Below are 17,628 nucleotides of genomic sequence, written 5' to 3'. Positions count from 1 at the left end.
TCCTCCATTCTTCCTCAGTGATGCTGTCATATAAGCACATCTGATTAGTTATGCAGCACCTTGATACCATCAGATTCATTCTGTGACCCCTGATTGGCTGGAATCTTATACTGATTGACAGAGAGAAAAGGGGGCAGGGTGACAACACAGCAGAAGTATGTATTGTGAAATTGTGAAATGTGGGGGGGGGGGAGGTGAACATTCAGAGATGTAGAAGGACTGGGATGGGTTGTCTCTTTTGAAAGCATACCTATACCACAGAAAATATTAACAGGCGAGCGTTCAGTGCAGCATTAATAATAGACAATTCAGATTATATTTAATGCAGACAAATAATTAAGATTGGTGTGCCCCTGCAGATGAGGCTATTCTTCAAAATAATTTACAAATGAATCTTTTAATTTGTTTTCATTATTCAAATGACTCACATGCATCTTAACCTCCCCGTCAGAATAAAATATTTGCTAGCCCGGTCTAATAAGCAGCCTACTCTTGACATATTTATAAATTACTTTAAAAGATTCTGTGACAATGGGAATTTAATTTGGTTATATTTTAATGACCCGGTGCTGAATAATTTGCATGCGCATCTCAGGCCTAATTGGTACTTTAAAGGAGGCAGGAACAAGCTGCCCAACCATAAGAAAAAAATGTAAGCGTGAGGCCTTTGATGTACTATTGAAAAAGAATTTCACGAATTGGTTCAGCCATTAGCTCTCCATTTTGATGTCAGTACACACATGGCTACGTAGTGCTTTTTGGTACCCAGTTGCCTCAGAAGGTAAAATATAGTGAGGTGCTATTTCCCCCCATTTCTTCCTTCTCTAAAGAAGGCAGGGCTCCTCCAGACAACCTGTTTTTATTGAGCATTCATCCTGATCTATTTGCACAAAGTTTATGTGGAGGTTAGATTATCTTTATTGAGCATTCATTCTGATTTGTTTGTAGGGCGGTTATACAACAATGAACACCCAACCTGATTTACTAGTGGGTTTTTCTACATCTTCCTGTTAATCATCTGTTCATCCTATACTTTGCAGTTACTTGCACATCACTTTCCTGATTTGAAAATGAGCTCTTTTTAAATATAAAGTAGATTTGTTGTGCTAGGATGACAGAGTGCATTAATCCACATTAATTGTGCAAATCTAAATTTGCAGCATATGCTTGCATTCCTCCAACAAGATAATGACAGTCTAGGAGTACCCCTATTGAACTCAGAACTTCAGGGTTTGGGAAGACAGGTTTAAAAACAGCAGAGCTGATCCCATTGTGTTACAATTTCAGGAGAGACAGCCATTTGATTCTTGTGAGACTGAGTTGATGTAGCAGTTGGGAGAGTGTGGCATTGGTTAGAGGAAAGGTGCCTATAGCATGTTGAGGGATGGCAATGGAGCTCCTCTGATGTGACCGCATATCACCAGTGTGCTGGAGGAGTCATTGCTCAACCCTAGATGCTTCTTGCTCATATTCTGCCACTTTGATCTCACACACTGAAACAGAGAGATGAAAAGGAAGAGAGTGCTACTTAAGCGCCCCTAAATTAAAGACCAAAGGCACATAATGCTGCAAACTTGCCAAAGCTAAGCAGATCTGAGTCTGGTCAGTTCTTGCATGAGAAACCACTTGATACTAGGAATGGAAAGGTCTGTCCAGTTTTTTTATTTTCAAATCTTAAATTTAGTTCCCCACAATTTTGCAGCAATTTGTTAATTAGTTAAAAAAAAAATCCTCACGAAAATTCATCAGCATTTTATTGCAAATTTCTCCCATTAATCTCATTTGTATGGCATGCGCTTCTCAGTAACGTACACATCTTTGTGGTCAATTTTCCCCAATATAATGCATTTTGTATCTTATTTTGACTAAGATCATCTTCATATTTGTGCGCATTTTACTTTGCTATATACATTTTTGTAAACATTGGTTAGAGAACTGCATCACAAATTTAAAAAAGATAGCTGTGTTTTAGTTTGCACATTGTCTCAGAAATCATGGATTTTTGCTCCATCCCTGCTTGGTATGTCAAGTAGTTTGTCACCTTGAATTTCAGTGAAGAAAGCAGCAATGTAAAATGTAACACGTGGGCCCTACAACAACAAAATATTGCAGCGTGGAGTGCTTCTGTTCAGTTTTCTAGTCAATAGAGAGACCAAGTAACAGGAATCCCATTTAGCAATGGTAAAACTAATATTGATGCTACCATGTACAGAATAGCAGAATAATGCAGTTTAACTACATACAATGCAGGCCAAGGCCACAAAATGAATACAAGCTAGGGCCACAATGTAAGCATTCATACAGTTCGTACAGTTGCAGCTCATTTCGTTCTTCTTCAAAACACCAGTTGAAGAATATGGATGGCTGGCAATGATTAATCTCTTATTGCATCAGTTATCTTTTATACATCTTCCTTCATTTTAGGAAAAGATCGTTCCTGATAATCCTAAAAGCATACTTTTGGGGAGGAGGATGAATAAATAATCAAATCGCTACCTTTTGTTCATTCAGAGGCCTTTGCTGGTATTATTTGTAGTTTATTGTTGGCATTCATCTGTCTTGGGCCACAATGGAAAAGTGTGTCTTCAGGGGTAAAGTCTAACCCCTGGAGAGATATAGTGCCTGTGGATTTAGGGGTGAACTCTGCCTTCCCTGTTGTTTTTGCTGAGTTTGCAACACTGAAATAACCTCCCTAGGGTGCAAGCCTGGGCAGAGAGTACGGAGGTCCTGGGCTACCCAGATGGCAAGTGCCCCCTATTGGCCACACTGCTGTCACCCAAATAAAAGCAGAGAAATAAATTTGCAACAGCTTGGCTACAGGAGTTGCCAGAAGGAGGCATAGAAGGCGCCATCCAACTGCCTTACAGACTTCACTCCAGATTTGTGTAGGGTGTTAGTCCTTGGCCTTTTCTTAGTTTATTGTACTCATCTGCTATTTTGTACATGTTTGCATCAATATTACTTTAATTTTTGCTAAAATGGGAGATCCCTATTCTACTCACAGAGCTGCAATTCCCAGAGTGCTTTAAGAATCAATCCCTCTTTTCCTCTTGAATAGTGGCAAATAGGAATCTTCTACCAATTCTCAGAACCCTTAGCAAACTATAGTTCCTGGGATTTTGTTTAGGGAGAGCCATGACACTGTATTAATGTATAGTGCAGGTGGACTCTTAAGATAAGTTCTCCACATTTTCACACCAATTAATAAGCCGGAATAGCTCAGTCAGTAGAGCATGTGACTTTTAATCTTAGGGTTCTGAGTTTGAGCCCAACATTGGGCAAAAGATTCCTGCATTCCAGGGGGTTGGACTAGGTAACCCTTGTGATCTTCTCCAATGCTACAATTCTATTATTCTAATTATTCTAATTATTATTATTATTTTTAAAAAAACCCTCATGAAATTTTATAAATATTTTTGTGCAAATTTCAGTTCATATATATGTTTGTATGCCAATTTTGCCCAATATACATAATTTTTTTTCTATGCAGTTTTATGCTATTTCCACTGGTATGTGCATTTTCATGGACACTTTACCCCAGTATGTAAAAGTTTGTACACATGACTTGACCAATGAACTGCATTGCAAAATTCAGAGCAGTGAGGCTTTCAAAGGATGGCTTCAGCTTATGTATTGTTTTGGAAAGTGAAAATTAGGGAGGTTAACCTTCCAATGAGAAGTAGATAAAAAATTCTCCCCTGTCTTCCTCCAGTGTATACAAACATTGCTGCTGCCATGTGGTAGCATGATGCAAACATGCAGGTTGATGAAAAGCAACAACAGGCTTAAGCTTTTGTTATCCAAAATCTTAAACTACTTGCAACCTAAGATCTGCATATGAAATGCAGACCCTCCAGACTCCCCCACCCCCCCGTCATTGCTCTCACCATGAGTAAAGTAACTCACCCGCAATCTAGGAAGGGAGGGGTGGGGAGTCTATTAATAATCTGTAAAAGTCAATTGGATAGGATAATACAGTTATCACTTACACTGCTAAACTAATAGAATAAAATTTGAGAAAACAATTAGATTTTACAGAGTTATTTCTCCAGAGCTAGACATCAAAGTAATTTCAAAAGGCACCACTGTCCTTAACTCCGTTTAAGAGAAACATCTCTCCACGTTTGATTTCAGCTTTGATTTCAATAGTACCAGACGAATTTCTACGTATCCTTCATTTTAGAATCTTGGGGTGTCCCCCATGGATTCCTTTAAGGTTAGAAGTTGTATAGGCTGTTGCAGGGTGTATGTGTGTCTTTATTCTAATATTGAAGAGGAACTGAAGCTGTTGACCTGTCTTGACCTTTAGTGCTAGATTAAAATTCAAAGAAGCTGCCATGGCAACTGTGCCTTGAAAATTAGATCCTGACAGATATGCCTAAAAGAAACTTAAAACTGCAAGTGTTGCTTTGAACTCTGGAGAAAGATTGCTTACCATTGTCAAAGACTGCTCCTTAATTGAAATAATCTGCTTTCCCCCTTTACTTGTATATACATAAAAAAGAAAGGACAAATGGAAGGGAAAAAAGAAATGGAAGAATGAAAGATTTTATCTTTTGAAGAGATTTATTTGTTAAGGCTCCCCACCTGTGCTATACTTTTAAAGGAAAATCATACTGCTTTAAACTGTATATAAAAAATCCTGGGAACTGTAGTTTTTTAAGAGTGCTGAGAGTCGTTAGGCAGGGAGGAAATTTGCCACTAATATTAGAAGGAAATCTCAAATTGTATGAAACTTCTAGTCAATAATTCCTAATTTCATTGGTAATTGTACCAATGCAGTTATTGTCATGTTTCATGTAAACAGTAGTTTCAGAACCCAGTTGGGTGGTGCTTAACCCTTTCCCCTTCTGACATATTCCCTGGTGAAAATGCTCCCTCTGGGTCCAGGCTGGAGCTACCATGGCCAGCAATGGAGTCTTACTTCTCTAAGCAAATAGGAATTTAAAGGGATAACATGTGGGATCTCTGCAGAGGGAAAAGTTTAATCTTCCCCCATCCCACCTCCTGGTGCTGTTCCTCCCCTCACTCCTGGCTGTTGTTTGTTTACATTTTTATAAAACCTTCACACTGATGGCATTGACATCACGTGGATATTGTGGTACTCACAGCTTGGTTCCCCCGTACCTGTGTGGTGGTGAAAGGAGAAAGTTGTGACATATACACAAGCCTTCAGAAACCACCAGCTTATCTGGGGGTTGACAGCCTTCTATAAAATGTGAGCTGTTGACATTATGATGTCATCAGCTGGAGGAGGGGCTATCTGTGTAATTTAAAGAGGCAGTCTGTAAATTGCCGAAGAGAGGAAGCATCCTAAAAGTAAGTAATTCTAAAGAAAAATGGTTATTTGATTGCTTCCATATTTGTGGGTGGGTGTGGGTGGGTGTAAACACATAGACATTCCTTATTAGAGATACTTATGTCAGATTAGAATGTGTTCTGGATACATTCAGAGATCACCATTGTAGCCTTTGATGTTTTGGGTCCTATGTCAGGTGCTCCCATCTTAATAGGCCATCATGGCCAAAAGTGCCCTTTGAAGCCCACCACCATCCATGCATAAGGTCAGTCTCCAAGGCGTAGGAAGGGAAGTGCAGTCAGCAACTGCTACACGGACCCTTGGCTAAAGTGAGTGACCTTCATCCATAATCAATAAACAAAACTGGAGTTGTCTCGTTTTTCTTTGCCTTTTGGCAAAAGTTGGGATTAGTACTGCAATCTGGCACAGCTGTTTCCAAGAGCGCACATTCTGTGTTCTGTGGGCAGTTCTGCCCAATTAATCTCTTTTTCTGTTTAATTATTTTTATGTATTACATTTATATCCTACCTTTCCTCCAAGGAGCTGAAGATGGTATGCATGGTTCTCCTTCCTCCCCATGCCAAAAGTGAGTGACTGGTCACCCAATGAGCCTCATAGTTGAGTGGGGATTTGAATTAAGGTCTTGCACATCTTACTGCAACACTCTAACCACTACACCACAGTGGCTCTCAGTTTTTGACAAAGCCAATGGTACCCTCTCCTGCAAGCAGTAGTACATGAAGTGAAAGCACACTTCCAAGTTTTAATAAGAAATAAAACTGGTTAATTGCATTTCTTGGAATGTGACCATTTCGCTCACCTGGCCTTTAATTCTGCAATCATTGCCTACCGACCACAGGAATAGGGGCCAGTGGGGAGAGGGTTCTGTGCCAAGAACAAAGCTAAATAACAACAAGAAGAGTAGTGAACTCTCCAAAGGCACACTACGGTGGCATGTGCCGTTTATCAAAATATATAAGCATATAGCAGTAACAGGGACTTTGTAAACACATTATAGGAAACTATGAAAGATAAACCACTAAGGTGCTATTTTCCAAACTCCATAAGCACCAAGTTAACAGACTAGCATCATAAAGGAGATCTGTGTCGTTAAAAATATTTGTTTTCGTCGGATCTTATTGTGCTTTGGGCCCAGTGGACTAATCCCTTTTTATCCTTGGGAAATGGTGCCATTTAACGAATCCACAGCTAACTGGAATAGGACTGGAAAAACTGAGATGGTGCAGGCTAGGCTTATGTGCAATGCGAATAGTTAGAGATTGTCACAAGCCTGATAAGCTGGTTGTGTACTCTGTGTCGAATTAACAACAACAACAAAATAGTATTGTAAAAGTGACTTCTGCTGGGGTTTTATAGAGTCTGGATGCAAAGGGTTTGGTTTTTAGGAGCCCTCCAAACTGGGTATTTTTGTGGGAGGGTTTGGGGAAGAATTCTGCAACATGCCATGGATGCAGTAAAGCCACATTCAACCCATACATTTAAAGCACTATGATACCACGTTAAACATCCATGTCTTCTCCCAAAGAATTATGGGAGCTGTAGTTTGTTAAGGGTGCTGAGAGTTGTTAGAAGACTCTTATTACCCTCACAGAGCAACAACCAGCAGAGTTCCCTGGGAAGAGGTAATGACTGTTATACTACTCTGAGAATTATGTTTAAAGTGCCTTAAATGCACACTGTGAATGAGGCCTAATTGTACATTAGTGGTGGATTTATAGTGGACCATCCACACATCATTCTAATTTTTTAGTTGTTCTGCGATGCTTCCCCAATGTTACTGAATTATTGCTGTCTGGAGGGGCAACCAAAGCAAGAGTGTACCAATTGGAGATGAAGCAGTATGCCTGCCTCCCCTGGTGCAAGCCGTATTGAAAGCAGCATCATATATAGTTGCCCCAATACCACCAAGAGCATTAATCCTCATGAACAAAGCTGGAGGGGCCCCTAGTCTAAGCAGACTAAATGCTTGGTCTTGAGGCAGGGCTTATCCTGCAACCTAGCAGACACAGCTGACGTCTGCCTTATACTCTATTTTTCCCCCTCACAAAAAGTGACTAAGCATGCAGTGAACAAAGCAGAATTAATGCATCATATTTAAAAACACAAAAAACAAACAATAAATCCATTAAAGAATAATGACTTCCAAATGTGACAAATTTGCAGATTAAAGCTCATTGAATATGCATTGAAATGATTGATGGGAATGGCTCAGAAAGAGCTATTGCAATCTATTGGATCAATAATCATGTCCCCTCTCCTCAAACCCACCCCTAGAAACTGTGCTAACTGCCTGATGAAAGACATACTTCGTTAGGGAAGACAATCAAAAGCAAGGGCATTAATAGAATGAACAAGTGCACACAGCAGTAGTTAACTGTTTATGTTGCTTACCCATCCTTCTATCAACCGGTAATACAATATTTCTAAGCATTTGCATTTGTTGTGGAATGTTCTGCTAATGTCACTCAGACATAATTTAAAAGGAGGAGTCTGAAAAAAACAACCAGGTACATGTATTGATTGGACAAATTGCTTTATCAGTGTGAACATTTCTAGGCCAGTTGTTTCCAGTCAACTGACACTTCAGGGCCAGCCCTGCCATTAGACAGAGTGAGGAAGCTGCATGAGGTGAATGAGTTGTGCTAATGGAAGACAGAGCTATGTTGCCCACAAAGTCTGCCCTGTGCCCTCTCAGCTAGACTGCTGCTCTCAGGAGAACACTGTCCCATCAGCAGTGTTGAAGTAAGTTTCAGGGGCCAGCCTGATCAGCTACTTAAAATGGAACTGGGCAAGGGGGGCAGCATCTTGTCTCCCCCACAGAGAGCCAGTGTGGTGTAGTGGTTAATAGTGATAGACTCGTAATCTGGTGAACCAGGTTCGTGTCTCTGCTCCTCCACGTGCAGCTGCTGGGTGACCTTGGGCTAGTCACACTTCTTTGAAGTCTCTCAGCCCCACTCACCTAACAGAGTGTTTGTTGTGGGGGAGGAAGGGAAAGGAGAATGTGAGTCACTTTGAGACTCCTTTGGGTAGTGATAAAGCAGGATATCAAATCCAAATTCTTCTTCATGCCTTCACTGCAGAATATTCTGGAGATGAAAGATCCATGTTGCCACATGGCAAACCATCAAACAAGCACTTTGTCACGCTCCTCACTCATTGGGCTTCTTATCTGGTCATGTGTAATGGTGCAGAATCAAGAGAAGTGGCCATACCTCAAGTGTTAGATTAGGAACATCAAAAGATCCTGCTGAATCAGGGCCCATCTAGTCCAGCATCCTGTTCTCAGAGTGGCTAACCAGATGCCTATGGGGAAACCTGTAAGCAGGACCAAAACACAAGAGCACTCTTCCTTCCTGGGGCTTCCAGCAACTGGTATTCAGAAGCACTACTGCTCCAACCATAGAAGCAGAGCATAGCCATTATGGCTAGTTGCCATGGATAGCCTTGTCCCCCAATAATTTTTCCAATCCTCTTACCAGTGGCATAGCGTGGGGGGTGCAGGGGGGGCCGGCCGCACCGGGTGCAACATCTGGGGGTTAGGGTTAGGGGGCGCAAATCCACAGGTTAGGGGGCGCAAAATACTTGCCTTGCCCCGGGTGCTGACAACCCACGCTACGCCACTGCCTCTTACAATGCTTTGCAATGTATGCATTGCAGGAAAAAGGTCCCATGTTCAATCTCAGGCATTTCCAACTTAGAAAAAAATAAACCAGGTAGTTGGTAACATGAAATAGCCTTGTCCTAGATCTCTGACTGCTGTCAATCATCACAGGGCTTGTCCATACCTCCTCTTTCCAAGCAGTTTTCTGCTTGGCCCACTCTTTTTGGACAAAGGTCCAAGCAGTTTTACCTTTGCCCCACTGCTTGCTCCGGGAAAATCTGCTCCTGAGTGCTAAATCAGAACAAATGGCAATCTGCAGAAACCCTGATTGTTGTTGGCTCCAATTCAGTACTAAAGATTGGGCTTCCCTGGGAAGCAGCAGCAGGGCAAACAGAGCTGTGAATAAGCCCATAGACAGTTCTGATCTGTATGGAAGAATTGGCTGCCCCTGGTATAAGGCAGCTTCTTATGAAATGGCTAATAGGGTAGAAATCAGTACTAGTGAATGTGAAACCATAATCAGTGAACCTAACCAGAACCTCAAAGAACTCCACTGGTACAAGATCGGGGGACGAGGGCGAGAAGGCTGCACTAGCAGGATGATTTTAAGAGCTCTTAACGTTGTCCTGTAGTAGAGCCACAGTATATAATTTAAATCCCTGAATGGCATCCTTGATCCCTGCTCAACAGCACAGAAGTGTAGAAATCAATTTGAGCCTAACATGAAGATACCTAATGTCAGAGTAATGTCTAGCTTTGCGGTGCTCTGTAATAATAATAATAATATAATAATAATTTATTATTTATACCCCGCCCATCTGGCTGGGCCTCCTCAGCCACTCTGGGCGGCTTCCATAGAAACCAAAAATACAGTAAAATATCACATGTTAAAAACTTCCCTGAACAGGGCTGCCTTAAGATGTCTTCTGAATGTCAGGTAGTTGTTTATCGCTTTGACATCTGCTGGAAGGGCATTCCACAGGGTGGACGCCACTACCGAGAAGGCCCTCTGCCTGGTTCCCTGTAGCTTTGCTTCTCGCAATGAGGGAACCGCCAGAAGGCCCTCGGCGCTGGACCTCAGCGTCCGGGCAGAACGATGGGGGTGGAGACGCTCCTTCAGGTATACTGGACCGAGGCCGTTTAGGGCTTTAAAGGTCAGCACCAACACTTTGAATTGTGCTCGGAAACGTACTGGGAGCCAATGTAGGTCTTTCAAGACCGGTGTTATATGGTCTCAACGGCCGCCCCCAGTCACCAGTCTAGCTGCCGCATTCTGGATTAGTTGTAGTTTCCGAGTCACCTTCAAAGGTAGCCCCACGTAGAGTGCATTGCAGTAGTCCAAGCGGGAGATGACCAGAGCATGCACCACTCTGGCGAGACAGTCCGCAGGCAGATAGGGTCTCAGCCTCCGTACCAGATGGAGCTGGTAAACAGCTGCCCTGGACACAGATTTGACCTGTGCCTCCATGGACAGCTGTGAGTCCAAAATGACTCCCAGGCTGCGCACCTAGTCCTTCAGGGGCACAGTTACCCCATTCAGGACCAGGGAATCCTCCACACCTGCCCGCCTCCTGTCCCCCAAAAACAGTACTTCTGTCTTGTCATGATTCAACCTCAATCTGTTAGCCGCCATCCATCCTCCAACCACCTCCAAACACTCACACAGGACCTTCACCGCCTTCACTGGTTCTGATTTAAAAGAGAGGTAGAGCTGGGTATCATCCGCATACTGATGAACACCCAGCCCAAACCTCCTGATGATCTCTCCCAGTGGCTGCATGTAAATGTTGAAAAGCATGCGGGAGAGGACAGAACCCTGAGGCACCCCACAAGTGAGAGCCCAGGGGTTTGAACACTCATCCCCCACCACCACTTTCTGAACACGGCCCAGGAGGAAGGAGCGGAACCACTGTATGACAGTGCCCCCAGCTCCCAGCCCCTCAAGATGGTCCAGAAGGATGTTATGGCCGATGGTATCAAACGCCGCTGAGAGATCCAGCAGAACTAGGAAACAGCTCTCACCTTTGTCCCTAGCCCGCCGGAGATCATCAACCAGTGCGACCAAGGCAGTTTCAGTCCCATGATGAGGCCTGAATCCCGACTGGAAGGGATCCAAATTGTCCGCTTCTTCCAGGCATGCCTGGAGTTGTTCAGCAACCGCTCGCTCAATCACCTTGCCCAAGAATGGAAGATTTGAGACTGGGCGATAGTTGGCCATTGTGGCCGCATCTAAAGATGGTTTTTTAAGAAGCGGTTTAATAACCCCCTCTTTCAGCGGGTCTGGGAAGGCTCCCTCACAGAGGGAAGCATTCACCACCCCACGAAGCCCATCGCCCAGTCCTTCCCGGCTAGCTTTTATAAGCCAGGATGGGCAAGGATCCAGGAGACAGGTGGTTGGTTTCACTCGTCCAAGCAGCTTCTCCACATCCTGAGAAGTAACAGATTGGAATTGATCCCACTCAACTTGACTAGACAAAACTCTAGCACTCTCCCGCCCCAGCCCTGCTCCCACGGTGGAGTCTACTTCTTCCCAAATCTGAGCGATTTTATCTGCAAAAAAACTTTGCAAAATCATTGCAGGAGAACATGTGGCCCGTACTGGGCCCCGATGTTGCAGGTGGTTCCGCTAAATTGTCAACCACCTGAAAAAGTCTCCTGCTGTTTTCTGCAGATGCAATAGAGGCGGTGAAGAAATTCTTCTTCGCCGTCGCTATCGCGACTTGGTAGGCTCGACGTTGAGCTCTAACCTGTGTCCGGTCAGATTCGGAATGAGTTATCCGCCACCGGCGCTCTAGCCGTCTCAACGATTGTTCCATTGCCCTCAGATCCGTGGAAAACCACGGGGCTGTCTGGGCTCCATTCAATCGGAGAGGGCGCTTCGGAGCCAAACAGTCAATAGCCCTGGTTAACTCCACATTCCAGCGGGCCACCAGGGAATCAGCTGAAAGGCCATCAACATGAGATAAAGCATCCCCTACCACTCTCTGGAAACCATTTGGATCCATGGGTACGCATTGTGCTAGCTTTTAGGACTAAGAGTGCTATTGTATTTATGACACTCTGTGCGATGCTAAAATTCCATTAATTGCAAAGATAAAACAGCATAAACTTGGCCAGTAAGCAATGTCACCTGTTGAGGGTGGGGTGGGAATAGGTCCACTGAAGGGGGGCGGGAATGGATCCCTTGAAAATGAGGCTTAAGAAGGTGTGTGGGAGAAGGGAAGTAGGGTAGACGTGTCGCTAAGAAAGCAATCCTATACACAAGAAGCTGGTGTAAGGTGAGCTGGTGTAAAAGCTATACCAGATCTAAACCCTGTTCAGCTGCGGGGCTACAGTTCTACTAACGCCTGGCAGAGGGAAACCAAGTCTTTAATGTAGTGCTTTACATTGGATTTCCAGGTCACATGACCAAGCTAAATGGGTTTAGGCTCCAACTTAAGTGCCTCCTCTCTAATCCTGCCACCAAAACGGAATGCTCCACCTTGTGTACTTCCCCTGGCCTTGGCTGAGCCAATTTTGGCTCAGCTGATTGGGCCGTGGCTGAGCCAGGATGAGCAAGTTATGCCACCATGTACCCAGATGAGCTGAGGATTGAACTGAATGTCTACTGCATCCTAAACTGCTTATCCTGGCACATCTTGCCATAGGATTCCCCCCAAAGTGATGGAGCTACAAATTGGGAAAATCTGCATTTAGTGGCAAATGCTAATGGTACAATTGCTGACAAGAGCCAGACCTTGTCAGCATACAACACCTCTGCTCAGAGATGGGTCAGCCCCTTGGGGGTGGGGGTAACATGGTTGCCCAACCTTCCTGGGAGGGACCCCAATGCAGTATGAAGTTGCTGACCTTGCAAGATGGGCCCTTCCAATCTGGCACCTGCTGGCTTCTTGTTTTTCCTGCTACGGCAGGTAGGCTGATGAGGCCTCAGCTGATACCATCTCTCCCCCTGCCTTAGATGCTCCTCTTCACAGGCAGATGGAACTGGTGGTCTCTGTGAGGGGGAAGGATGGGCCATGCCCAGTTGGTGAGAATGGAGACAATGGACTATGAATGGACAATGTTCTGAAACCCTGCAAACTCCATGACATTTAGACTTTCCACAATGAAATCTTGGCATTCAGATCTTTCTCCTCTCCACTTACTGTATTTCAGTGCACAAACCAATAGAGTCACTCTTTCTCCCACTGCAGTCAGACTGCAGGAGATACTGAATTCTAAAGTGGCTCCATATTCTGAATAGACAGGAATATACTGTACTTAGTTCGTATAATGCAGATAGATGCATAAAGTTATTTTTTTTCTTTTATTAGACCCCCACTGTAAATGTTAATAGCAAATTGCAAACCCATTCTTGAGATGGCAGGGGGTGGAGAAGAGAATGGCTGCCTCTGGTGGCACTAAAAGTCAGGCAATGCAGCTTCTTTCCATAGAAAATTACTCTGTCTGAAAACCACAAACCCATTTGATAATATTTATGTACAGGTTCCCTCATTTTTCCAGGAATGACACTATGAAATTAATGCTCAGTATACCTTGGAGAATCCTGGGACAATTTTTGTTATAACTTTCCAATATTCCAGTTTTAACTAAGGCGTATCTCAAGTAGGGCAGAATGATTTAAAATCAAGGCAATTTAATTCCATGAATGAGGCTGCAATCATATACCCACTTGAGCCATCCTTCTGAGTAGACGTGCACAGGGCTGTTCTGTGAAATCATTGCTTTAAATCATGTGCCACTGAAACATCTTCATGTATTTCTTAAGCAATAATGCAATTCTTATCACTAACGCATGCTAATTTACAAATAAATAGAGTATTGTTTACACTGTGTATGAGTGGATACTGGATACTTTGTGATTTTTTTAGATGTACAGTGGTACGTCGGGTTAAGAACTTAATTCGTTCCAAAGGTCTGTTCTTAACCTGAGGTACCACTTTAGCTAATGGGGCCTCCTGCTGCAGCTGTTCTCACCCTGAAGCAAAGTTCTGTTCTCACCCTGAAGCAAAGTTCTTAACCTGAAGCACTATTTATGGGTTAGCGGAGTCTGTAACCTGAAGCATATGTAACCTGAAGCGTCTGTAACCTGAGGTACCACTGTACTGATTTATACTAAGCTTACAATGTGCTTGGAACATAGAAAGCTTAGTCCAATGGTTCATCTAGCTGCATAGACTGCCAGTGGCTCTCCAGGGGATTATCTGGAGGTTGTAGAGATTCAACCTGGGACCTTCTGCATGCAAAGCGGGTGTTCTACCCTTGAGCTACATCCTGCAGAATACACTGCTTAATGGGTTGTTGTCTTGGTTACCTACATTCAGAATGTTTAATATCAACCAAGTTCTTCTTTCAGAATAACAACATTTATATATTTTTTAAAAAAATTAAAATTCATTTTGAATAGAAAAACCTAATTTTAGTAGGAAAATTTGTATTTATCATTGCTTTAAAAAAAATTAAAAAGAAATCTAACTTGTTGTAGATCTTTTCCTTCTCTACCCACATAGTCTAGATCTGAACCATAGCAGCTTTGTAGTTTGGGGTTACCAATGCCTCCTTGATACTTAGTAATTGTATTTACTGTTTAACCTAGGAGTAGACAAATTCATGGAGGACAAGGCTATCAGTGGATCCTAGCCACAATGGCTATTTGTACCTCCACTTTCAGAGGCTATGTGCCTCTGAATTCCAGTTGCTGAGAATCCTAGTGCAGAGAGGCCCTCTTTGTGGACTTCTCATTAGGGCATCTGGTTGGCCATTGTGATAAAGAGGATGCTGAACTGGGTTAGCCATTGGCCTGTTCCAGCAGAGCTTATATATCAAGAGAGCAGGATTAGAGATAATGTTCAGAATGCTCACAGTGGTTATGTTTCTAGTTTCTTTTCCATATAAACTATGGGAGCATATCTAAAGTCTACAAATGTTCCATTCACCTTTAATTTCCCGATTGACCCATAATGGGCCAATAGGAGAAATAAAAACTATAATGTGTATTATGATTGTTGACAAGAGAACCCATATTGTGGAGTATGATGTCCCCTCCTAGTTGTCAGGTTTGGAGCGATTATTGCCTGTTTCTTCAGGGCAGTCTAACACACAGCCTGAGGGCACAACAGCCCTCGAGGCCTTTTTTGACACACGCACCACAATCCTTGCACTGCCTTCCCAAAGCCAGGTAAGGTAAGGTAAGGAAGTGTAAGCACTCTGACAGGATCATCCTACCTCCTTCCCAAAGCCTAGTTAGTGCTTTCCCAGCTTTGGGAAGAAGGTGGGAGGGCTCTACAACCCTGACAGAACATTAGCGAGCTTTGAAAAGGCAGCATGAGGGCTGAGGGAGCATCAAATTTTGGCCTCACTCCCCCCCAACCCCTCATGCAACAAGGTTCCATGTTGAAGTACTCTTGTGGCCCACTTGGTATGAAAAATTAGAGTGCCCTGAGCTAGGACCAAGTGCAAGATAGTGCCTCCCTTCTCAGAGCTGCCTTCATCATTTGCACCATTCCACCTGGATGAAAAAGGAGAGCTGAGCAGCAAGGACTCTTCCTTCAGTTTATTTGACTCCTCCTCCTTCCCAGAACTGTCTTCCAGATGGGCATGATGCCTGAGAGTGTCTCTTTCTCAGTTTTATATTAAATTGCAAGGCATGATTTTTACGATTTAATTGCAATGCGTTATTTTCAACTGGAGACTGCCTCAAACTTATTGGTAGATAGGTAGTATGCAAATGTAGTTAGGAAGTTAGCTAAATAGAGAGATCTGGCTGTTTTAGAGGGTGACATGAGACGCCCTCCATTGGGCTGGCCAAGTCCAACTGCCCCTTCCCTCTTCAAGCTGCCTCACGTATGGGATTGAATCTACTTAGTTTCTCCTTCCCCCCTCATTTTCTTCCCCACCCCTCCCCGATGCCTATTAAATTGTAAACCATTACTTGAAACAGTGAACTGCCTTGAGTGCATTGTTCAGATACTAAATAAATACAAAAATATCCTGCAGCTAATGAAGGATTCATCAGGAATGGCCAAACAGCCAACAACCCAAGCCTTCCATCAATTCTCCCTTTCCTTTCACACTAGATGGGAAATGGCTACCAGGAGTTCTTTATGCTCCCTGTAACCAGTTGATTAATTGACTTTTCTATGAACCTTGGTGACCTGAGGTTGAAATATCACCCAGAAAATAATGACAGAGGCCTTTTCCAATGGAATAGCGCTATAAAAATGCCAGTAAACCATCAATGAGGCATCCATGTTCAAGTTCAGCTCCCCCTTAGAAGTCAGGGCAGGTAAGGAAAGCTTTCAGGCTTATTGCCTATCATCAGAGGTAATGTGTATAGATATTTCTTACAGCAGGCCAAGCCCGCAACCGCTGTCAGTGTGGCTTTTATGTTTCCTCTGTGGACAAAAAACCTAAACTCTCAAGGGACGGGGGGGGGGGCAGCAAAATGTAGTGTCATCCACAAGCAGTGGAGGCCATTACAGGAACTAAACCTCAGCTTAGTGCAAACACTGTAAACATTGGTTATAGTTTGTGGTTGATCTGGAGGAAGCTTAACTATGAGCCTGGGTTCAGACACTACCCAACATTTCTTGTAGGAGACTTTACCCTTTCCATACTTTACATGAGTTCGGTTTAGGAACAGATACGGAGCCAACACATGCTTCTCATACAATTCTGCACTCACTATGCTGAAGAAATGCTAGTGGGAACCGAGTTGTACATTGTGTCACAGGGCTGGCACCAGTAATTGGCATGGTCAGAAATCTGCCAAGGGCTGACTCACTAGCAAGAGGGGGGGCATTGACAAGAGCACCCTGCATTGGGGGAGTCAATCAGGCACTGCTGTTGACATATTTGAGGGGACCAGGGCCCACCCAAGTTGATGGGCATTGTCATTCAAATGATGTGTCCATGCATGCCTTCTCCCAATATTTTATTCAAGTTGGCATTCCTTCCTGCTGATGTGTTCGCACTTCATGGACCACCCCATCACTTTGTCCCTTTCTCTTCTGATATGTAACTGTGCCCCACCTGCTGGGAAGCTAGCATAGCAGCCCCTCCCCTCTCAGCAAACTGATTCTGCCACAGCGTCTCATTCAGGAGTGGATTTTCAAAACCATTGATTGTTTTTACAAGCTTATGGTTACTCAGCTGTTGCCAAGAGCCTACCTCTTAATTATCCAATTAAAAAAAGCAAACGTTTATATCTCACCTTCCTTCCAGACACACAGTTCCCAAGTGGTCTCCCATCCAGGTACTAACTGGACCCAGAATTGCTTAGCTTCTGCAATATGACTGCATCATCTGCCTCCAGAGACTCTTCTCAAAGTTGAATGGGGAGCCATCTGAGTAGGAACAGTACACTTCTTGGACTGAACCATTCATGTAGTTCTTAGGATCCCAGCCCTGTTCTTTTCCAAACTAAATGGAAACGGATTGTGCAGGCACTCTAAATACTATCAAAGTCAGGAACTGTATTTCCTGGAAGGCCAGTTTGATAATGCAGTCAAGTTTGGAAAATGAAGGCCCTGACCCATCTCACAAAGTAGCATGCTGGCAAGTTCTGACACCATCAATGTGTCTGAGAAAATAGAAACTAGTGGCTGTCATTGTGTCCTTACGCTGTTGTCTTAGGTTTTATAGGTCAAAAGCAGCATTTTTATTGTAATTCCTTTTTCCCCCCTTTCTGATACAGTGGTACCTTGGG

At 43.5% G+C, this 17,628-nt stretch overlaps 1 protein-coding gene and 1 long non-coding RNA gene across 14 annotated transcripts in view; one reads left to right on the top strand and one right to left on the bottom strand.

Moving 5' to 3' along the window:
• The window catches only part of AFF2 (ALF transcription elongation factor 2), a 383,311-nt gene that overhangs the window by 242,413 nt on the left and 123,270 nt on the right, over window positions 1–17,628 (top strand). The gene's annotated exons all lie outside the window — the stretch shown is intronic.
• LOC310837042 lies at window positions 171–5,271 on the bottom strand. Its single transcript, XR_014560366.1, has 3 exons — window positions 5,110–5,271; window positions 2,497–2,622; window positions 171–1,493 (listed from the first exon to the last, which is right to left on the bottom strand). It is a non-coding gene; the product is annotated as an uncharacterized lncRNA (long non-coding RNA).

The sequence above is a fragment of the Podarcis gaigeae genome (assembly GCF_964106915.1).
Source record: "Podarcis gaigeae genome assembly, chromosome: Z".
NCBI lineage: Eukaryota > Metazoa > Chordata > Lepidosauria > Squamata > Lacertidae > Podarcis > Podarcis gaigeae.
Note: the sequence above shows the minus strand (reverse complement) of the source record. Positions and strands in the feature narration are given on the sequence as shown.